The sequence below is a fragment of the Arachis ipaensis genome, chromosome B03 (genome assembly GCF_000816755.2).
Source record: "Arachis ipaensis cultivar K30076 chromosome B03, Araip1.1, whole genome shotgun sequence".
Taxonomy (NCBI): domain Eukaryota; kingdom Viridiplantae; phylum Streptophyta; class Magnoliopsida; order Fabales; family Fabaceae; genus Arachis; species Arachis ipaensis.
This window is the reverse complement of record NC_029787.2, coordinates 22,542,427-22,550,463: the sequence shown is the minus strand read 5'-3', so window position 1 is coordinate 22,550,463 and position 8,037 is coordinate 22,542,427. Positions and strand designations below refer to the sequence as shown.

Here is an 8,037-nt window from a genome sequence, read left to right as displayed (position 1 = left end):
ACAATAATGTTATAATTAAGTTTAACTAAATTAGTTCAATATCTTATTAGCACAATAAAAATTAATTAAAAAAATAATTGAACTTAATTATAAATTAAGTTATTCACCTAACATTTCTTTCATATATATGTGGGAGAAAATTACATTGGCCATACCTAGCAAATAATTACATTGCCTAATGGTTCATCATTCAAAAAAGTTAACTGATAATAACCTTGTAGCTAGCTAGCTAAGCTAGTACTTCTAAAGCTTAAACTTTCTTTAATAGTTCCACCAAAAAATTATATAATAATTTGAAAATTGGAAACATTGTTCTGGATCATTGATAGATGATGTTTTTGTTTTAGGTAAAGACTATGGTATGGACATCAAAAAACATCTAGACGTATAGATGCTATGTGTATGTCTCCATCGTATCACATGGATACAGAATTTTCTTGAGACAAGTAGAAAAGAAAAGTGCTTTTTAGATGTAGGCCACTAATATTGTAGAGGATTAATTGTTAATGTGTAATTGTTAATGGAAGGATGTGGTTAAATAATTTTTGGAGAACACACTTGGTGGGCTAGTTGGATTTTTCGGTAGTGTTGGGCGTTATTTTTTATTGAAGAATTGTTTTGTATTGACATTTTTTTAAATGAGACTGTAATCAAAGTGAACTTTATTCACGCCGACCCAATAACGAAGAAGAAGTAAACATAAGTGAAAATAGCAAATCGGGTCAAAGACAGTAGGATCTTAAATTTAGATTATCGTTGTAAATTAAGAAAATGAATAAAAGACAACATATTCATCAAGCACAGTTAAAGACTTAAAGGGAAGGAAACGTGGGAACACTGGTCGTGATACTCGGATGGTGCAATAGCTGAATGTGGATATCCTCGTCCTTGAAGGATATAGGATACTGGGGGTTTTTTTCAGCTGGCCAGTACCAGAGGGCATCTCATATACGATTGGAGTCTAGCACGATTGGTATGTTCTGGTACCTCTATCTATAGGAAGTTGTAGGGTAGAATTTAGCGGCTAGTGATTATTATTCCATTCTTAGTGGTTTCTCGCTGATGTTTATAAATCCCTTATTCGTCTTAAAGTGGGTTTTGAATTGTGGTCTGTATGTTCTGAGTTATGGATTTTGATGAATATTAAATATCTAGAAATGTTAGTCCGGTTCTCGCCGGCAGTGGGTATGTTAGTATGTGCTTGTGCAGATATAGATTAGGTCAGTGTTAAAATTGTGTGGGTTTTAACTTAGGAAATGTAGTTTCATTGAATATAGTGCTACGCCCAGTGGATGGAAACTGAAGTGTGTTAGGTTACATATTCAGCTATGCAAGAGTTTAACGATACCTATGAATAATATACATAAGAGAATATCTATACGACTTGCTTTTGGTGTGTTATGATTGGTTGTGTCACGAGTTATGCAGGTGACTTTGTAGATAGAAACAGTCAACTTGAAAGATGTGTTGTACACACGGAGTGACGACGGTGTTGATTACGGAGATGTTGCTTCTCTGACCAATGACGACATATTAAGAAAGATATTTCCAACGAAAGAATATGCATATGATTTTTATCAAAAGTTGGGTAGATTTCATGGTTTTAGAAGTCGGAAGGGGGATATGTTTAAGGATGGAGGAGGGAACCTAATTAGGCAAAGATTTTTTTTGCAATAGAGAAGGGCTCAGACATAGGAAACATTACAATCGAGTGGATAGGAGGAGGCCTCAGAAGCTGGAGACAAGGACAAACTGTGAGGCGAGGATGTGCATATACCTTGACCGGAGCAATAACATCTGGAGGGTGAAGAAGGTTATCACGAAGCACAACCATGCGCTGACAAATCATGGCACGGTCCACCTAATTTCATATTTTTGGTCCACGACAGAAGCAGCAAAAGCCCAAATAAATGGGATGCAAGGGTGTGAAATTTTAACGTCGAAGACGATACAGTACCTGGCTGGCATGGCCGGAGGGTTTTCTCTAGTTGGTTTCCTGAAGAAGAATGCTTATAACTACGTTGACAGTAAGAGGCATGCTAGAATAGTCGACGGGGATGCGAACTCGGCTATAGTGTACATGGAGGAAAAAGTTGATGCCGATCCAATGTCTATGGCTCGCTATAATTTTACTGTGGATGACATGCTTGCTAATTTATTCTGGGCAGACGGTGCAAGTAGGCTTGACTATTAGTACTTTGGCGATGTCCTTGCATTCGACTCAATATATAAGAAGAATAAATATAACAGGCTGCAACAATCACAAGCAAACTTGTATATTTGGCTTTGGGTTGGTGTTAGATGAGAGCATCACATCATATACATGGCTGCTGGAAAATTTTTTGGAGGTCATGTGCAATAAGGTGCCATCGGTTGTTGTTACTAATGGAGATGATTCAATCCGAGAGGCTGTTCGAAAAGTTTTTACAAAAGCAACCATCGATTTTGTGCATGGCACATTGAGAAGAATGTTACATCTAACGTCAAGGATGTGGCTTTACGCCATCTATTCAACAGGTGACTGTATGCAGACATGGTGGTCGATGACTTTGAGACCGTGTGGGCCGAAGCAGCGGCTGAGTATGGATTGAATGGTACCTTGTAGGGGAACCAGGTGTATGGGAATAGGGATATGTGAGCCAACACATACTTGGGTGATAAGTTTTGTGCTGGGTTCCGGACAACATTGCGGTGTGAGGACATTAACAGCGTTGTGAAGAAGTTTCTTCAATCTAAACACACAATGCTTGAACTTGTCCAAAACCTTGAGCTTCTTCTTCGGGAGTTTAGAAATAACGAGCTACTATCTCAGTTCAGGTCCATCTATGGTGACCCGGTCTCGATGACAACGTTGGACTCCCTCGAAGGGTTTGCTGCTAGAGTATATACCCAAACTATTTTCAACGATGTGAAGAAGGAAATCGAAGCCGTGCCGGCATATTGTGATCTTATGTGACAAGAATATGGGAAGGTTGCAGTGTGACTGTTACTTCTAGGACATGCGCAGGTACCCATATAAGCATATGTTCTTTGTCATGAAGCATGAGCATGTGATGGAGGTCCCGAAGTGGTTGGTGTTGAAGCGATGGACGAAAGATGCAAAACATGATGGGGAGTATGTGGAGAAAAAATATGACGATGGTGATCGAGAATTTTTGGTTTGCCACGGGGCACTGCATTCCGCGTCTCATTGGTTATTCTTTCTTGGGGCACAACAATTCGATCTATTTACGGAGGCGATGAAGGAGATACAGGAGCTACGTGCCAAACTGGAATATATGTTTTCCAAAAAGGCAAGTGGCAAGGTTGATGTAACAGCTACAAAACTGCGTGATCCTAATGTTGTGCGAACTAAGGGTGCACCTAGGGTGCCAAGACAAAAAGCGTTATGGAGGAAGTGTGTGGCATGTAAGGTGCCGGGTCATACCAAATGAACATGTCTTATCCGCAACATGAGAAATAAGGCAAAAAGGGCCCGAACCATGGGGATGGATGCTGGCGATGCTCACATTGGTGCCACAAGTACCGATGGGCTGACCACAAAGGTTAAACTAAGATTAATGAGATTTGTGTTTGTTATGGTTACTACTTACACAATGCTTATTGTATGTGTGGAAGGTTTAGGGTAGTTAATAGATTTCTAGAGATCGATGGGTTGTTCTGAAAAGGAATGTTGTTATTTAATGCAGATTACTGAATTTGATGTTACTAGGTCAAACGATGAGAAGGGACATCCAAGTCCTATAAGTCATCTTCATGAGGTGCACGATTTCAACTTAGGGACAATGAATATGTCTAGATTGGACAACGTTGCTCCCGGTTCAGACGGTAATGCTTTAAGGGAGGGCACTTTCGGCGGACTTGAAATAGAGGAGGCCAAGACAAGCAAGGTATGCCTTATTTGTTCTATTTCTGACACCGCAAATGATAGTTGTGTAAAACTTTGTGGTTCTTTTCTGATTTTTCTTCCTTTTGTGATACATGCCACAGCTGATGGAGATGGTGGTCTCTCTCGCAAAAGCATTATGAATGGAGAAATTAATGTGCGTTGCTCTTAATGTGTACCCTGCCCTTTCTATGAGGTATTATTGGTTCGATTGTTAAATAAACAATTACTTTCTCTAGAATGTTTGACTTATTTCTTCGCTGCGTCTACTCAGTGAATATTAATTGTAGTTATTGAGTGACTTGCACCTCAACATAAGTGTCGTGCCTAATTATCTAAGTATTGTCTCTGATTATTTCACAGGTCGAGATAGATTTGGTACCAATATGATATGCCCATAATTATTTTATTTTATTTTGTTTGATTTTATCTGCCCTAAGTTAAACTGCAATATAAAAGCAACATTCAGCCCAGCCCAACACATTGATGTCATATGGAGTGAGCCCGAGCTCGCGTTATAAACTGGGTCCATCTGCATGTTGAATAGGGAAAAGAAGTGGGCTTACATGACATGAGTCATATTTAACATAGTTATGGTTAACCAATGAAATAGGGTTCATCTATGCTGGAGCTCTAGAGGTGGGGCTTTGGCATAACAAAAAATTGGGTATCCTAAGTAGGTAGTCAACTTTTTTCCTTTGTGAAAGAGAAGAACAAAAAAAATGATAAACGCATCCCGGCTGCATCCATGGAGGGTGAAGAATTGATGAAGATGAAGTCCCCAACAACGAATTTAGTTAGCTTGCAGGGAGATGGATATCGACGCTGTCGTGTTGCTGCGGCTGAGTTCAACAAGTTAAGCTCCACTAAGTGCTCATCAACCATAGGAAACAAGACTTGAATCGATAACGCCCATGTATTTCTTTTCAGCGTGATATTCAACTGAGGCTGACGATTTTGTATTCGTTTTTGAATTTTGAATTTGGGAGCCAGAAAATAAACTATGTCTACACCCATAAGTGCATTATCACGTTTTGTTTTTTCGCAACTGCCAGAACCCGTGGTAAAAGAAGGAAACATAACTAGTTTGAGTGAATAAACAAGATGGCGAAATCAGAAAGAATGTTAGAAATTAACACTCACACCTGCTAACTAACACGAGAAGCAAAGAGGGGAACTAGGAAACCGGCAACCTTGACATAACAATTTAAACAGTCTACCGAAATAGCCACAACTGTAAAATCGGATCAGGATCAGTTACATTCTATCAAACAGAAAATACTGAATAAATGCAATTTCACTAGCCCATAAAACTCGAACAAAAACCACATGAAGTGCAGACCATGATTGTCGGGAAGGGATACAATAAGGACAAGTGAAGCAACAAGTGATGATCGATTTAGTTACTTGCATAAACCCTACGGGAGTGCAACCATAACCAATCCAATAGTTTCAACTATCACAACAAAATTTACATTTAACAATTTTGCAGATTCTTGCTTTCTTCCCCTTCTCCTCATCCTCCTCCTCATGAATTGGGTTAACAAACTATAAACATACTTTTCTTTTTCTTTCTGTGTAAAATTGTATTAAATAATTCTTTGAAAAGAACAATGTAATCACTCAAATCCATTTAAATGTTTCTCATTCCTACTCGTCCTTAACCCGACAAATCTTATGTTGAGAAATTATTAACTAATACTTGTTGAGATCGTTCTTCTCTGTCGCTTGTTAATATTTAATTTAGTGCTTGTTGTCGACTTCAATCTTTTCCACCAATTTTTTAAACAAATACTGGAAATGACTATCAAAGCTAATATCGGCGGAGGTTCCAGTCAAGGATGGAATAAAAAAGTAAGACGGAGCAAAGAAGAAGATGATAGTGTTTGGTTGAATGCAGTTTGGTACACAGTTGTGGAGCTCTTGGGATTAAAGCATGAGTATTTTGTGATTTTTAAGTATAATGGTGAATCTAAATTTAAATTCATGGTGATTTGCATCGAGTGCTTCATAGATTGATTATTCAAGTTTGAGAAGTTTCTATAATGGTCAGTCCCATATGACTCGGAAACTTATTTCCCACATGGTGGTGACGGTCATGAAAATTTAGATTCACCATTATACTCAAAAACAACAAAATACTCAAGTTTTAACCCCAATACCGTTACAACTCTGTACCAACCTTCATTCAATCAAACACTACCACCTTCTTTCTTGCTCCATTTTACGTTAAATCCATCCCCGGATGGTACCTCCACCGATATCAGTTTCGAAATTCCTTTCCAAAATTTTTGAATAAAAGTACTTGTAGCTACCTATTGTATCTGGCAACACGAACTCAGTTAACTACTAACAAACTACAGCAAAAGCACAAAAAAAAAACATACACTATTATTTTGTGATCTCTCGACTTAATTTTCACGTTTTATTTTTAACAAGAATGAATCACATTTAACTAGATTTTGAGTGATTATTATGTTTTTTGTCAACAAACTTTTAAATGAAATTTCATACGGAAAAATTAATAATGTTGACAATAACTGTATACAATACAGTTATTATATTAAAACGAACCGATTCACAAGGAAGAGTGGGAGGAGGGAAGAAGGAGCTACCTCAACAAATTTGGAGATGGCCCTCTCTGTTAACTTGCTCCTTGCGTGATTCCCCAACGGCAGAGACATTCCTCAGCAATGTGGATGGACCGGAAAGACAATCAACAACACAACAGCCAATTATAAAAGACAACCAATAAGACAATACCCGACAAACATAAAGACAAAAACCAACAACACATTGATTCATCATTCATACTTACCTCTTCAATAGAAAAATTTCCCCAACACAAAAGCTTATTTTCTTATTCCATTTCATCACCTAAGTCTATCCTTGATAAGTTACTTGGCTACTTGAGTTTCCTATCATCATCATCTAAGTCGTCACAATCGTATATATAATCGAGCTTGAGCCTTTGATTTTTATTGTGTGTTCTTCTACTGGTCATTAATTGTTATTCAGATATGGTTGATTAAGAGGCAAACGGATCCAAGAGGATAATACCTATAGTTAAATATGGATGGATATTATGGAAAAAAGAAGGTAAAACATAATTAAAGCATGAATTCGAAAAAACAGTAACAATTTTCATAACCCGAATTAAAATAACATTCGGTACAAATTTTGGTGATTAAACTTACTTTTTCTCCAGTATGAATGTATGCCAGCGCAAATAGTCTCTCTACATTCCACACCCGAATGTTATGCGTCGTCATCAACGGTCACGATTTCTTCTACCATATACGAATGATGTGTTAGGTTCGTCGGAGGCCATATCTCGCAGCCACCGTCAACCTGAGTTCAGAATCAATCCAACAATAAATCTCAACAAGACACGATGAGTTTCGGCTCGATAATGCACAAAGACGCAGCATCTGAATTCGATTGGGTATGGCCGAGGGCTTACCATGCACACCTGAACATTTGATGAAGATGAAGGGGTCGACAATTCTAAATCTGATTGTGTTGAAGTAGGGTTAGAGTTTTTATTCTTTTCTTTAGTGGCTGCAACTTTCGTGACCCACTTTCTTCATTTTATGGGTCTTGGGCTAGGCCCAAATAAATCTACCCGAACCAATGGCCAACGATCTCCCCCGATTAGCATCCATCCTAAAATTTCCCTTACCTGCTACTCCTGCTTCAACAATGTTGTGAACTCCAACCTCTGAATTCACCATATACTAAGCCATAAACCAAATATATTGTTTGGCTACCTGAAAATTTGGTTTAAGTTAGTAAACCACGCAGTTTTCACATGATAAAATTAGTGAACTTACTCGCATATAAAATTATTACCTTAGTTTTAATAATAAAAATTAAATTTTAAAAAATAACAGGTTCTTTTATACAAAAAACATACTTTTTTATAATTAAAGATATTTTTAATTGGCGTAACTACGTTTTGTTTTTAAAAAACAAAATGATATAAAATCCATAATATGTTACACGATAATCATTAGAGAAGTTCTATTGTGTTTACCGTAAAAACAAATATGATATACTGATCTTACGTGTTAGTTACTGAAGATTAAAGGCAATTTTTTTAAATAAAGAATAATAAAAAATTAAATTAAAGAAAAATATTTTAAATAAAC

The 8,037-nt window shown here is 37.3% G+C and overlaps 1 long non-coding RNA gene across 2 annotated transcripts; it reads right to left on the bottom strand.

Moving 5' to 3' along the window:
• LOC107629822 lies at positions 5,152-7,563 on the bottom strand. 2 transcript variants are annotated; one of them, XR_001618051.2, is made up of 3 exons: positions 7,350-7,530; positions 7,084-7,237; positions 5,152-6,946 (listed from the first exon to the last, which is right to left on the bottom strand). It is a non-coding gene; the product is annotated as an uncharacterized LOC107629822 (long non-coding RNA). The 2 variants fall into 2 exon arrangements; XR_001618050.2 differs by having other exon boundaries at positions 5,152-7,237; positions 7,350-7,563.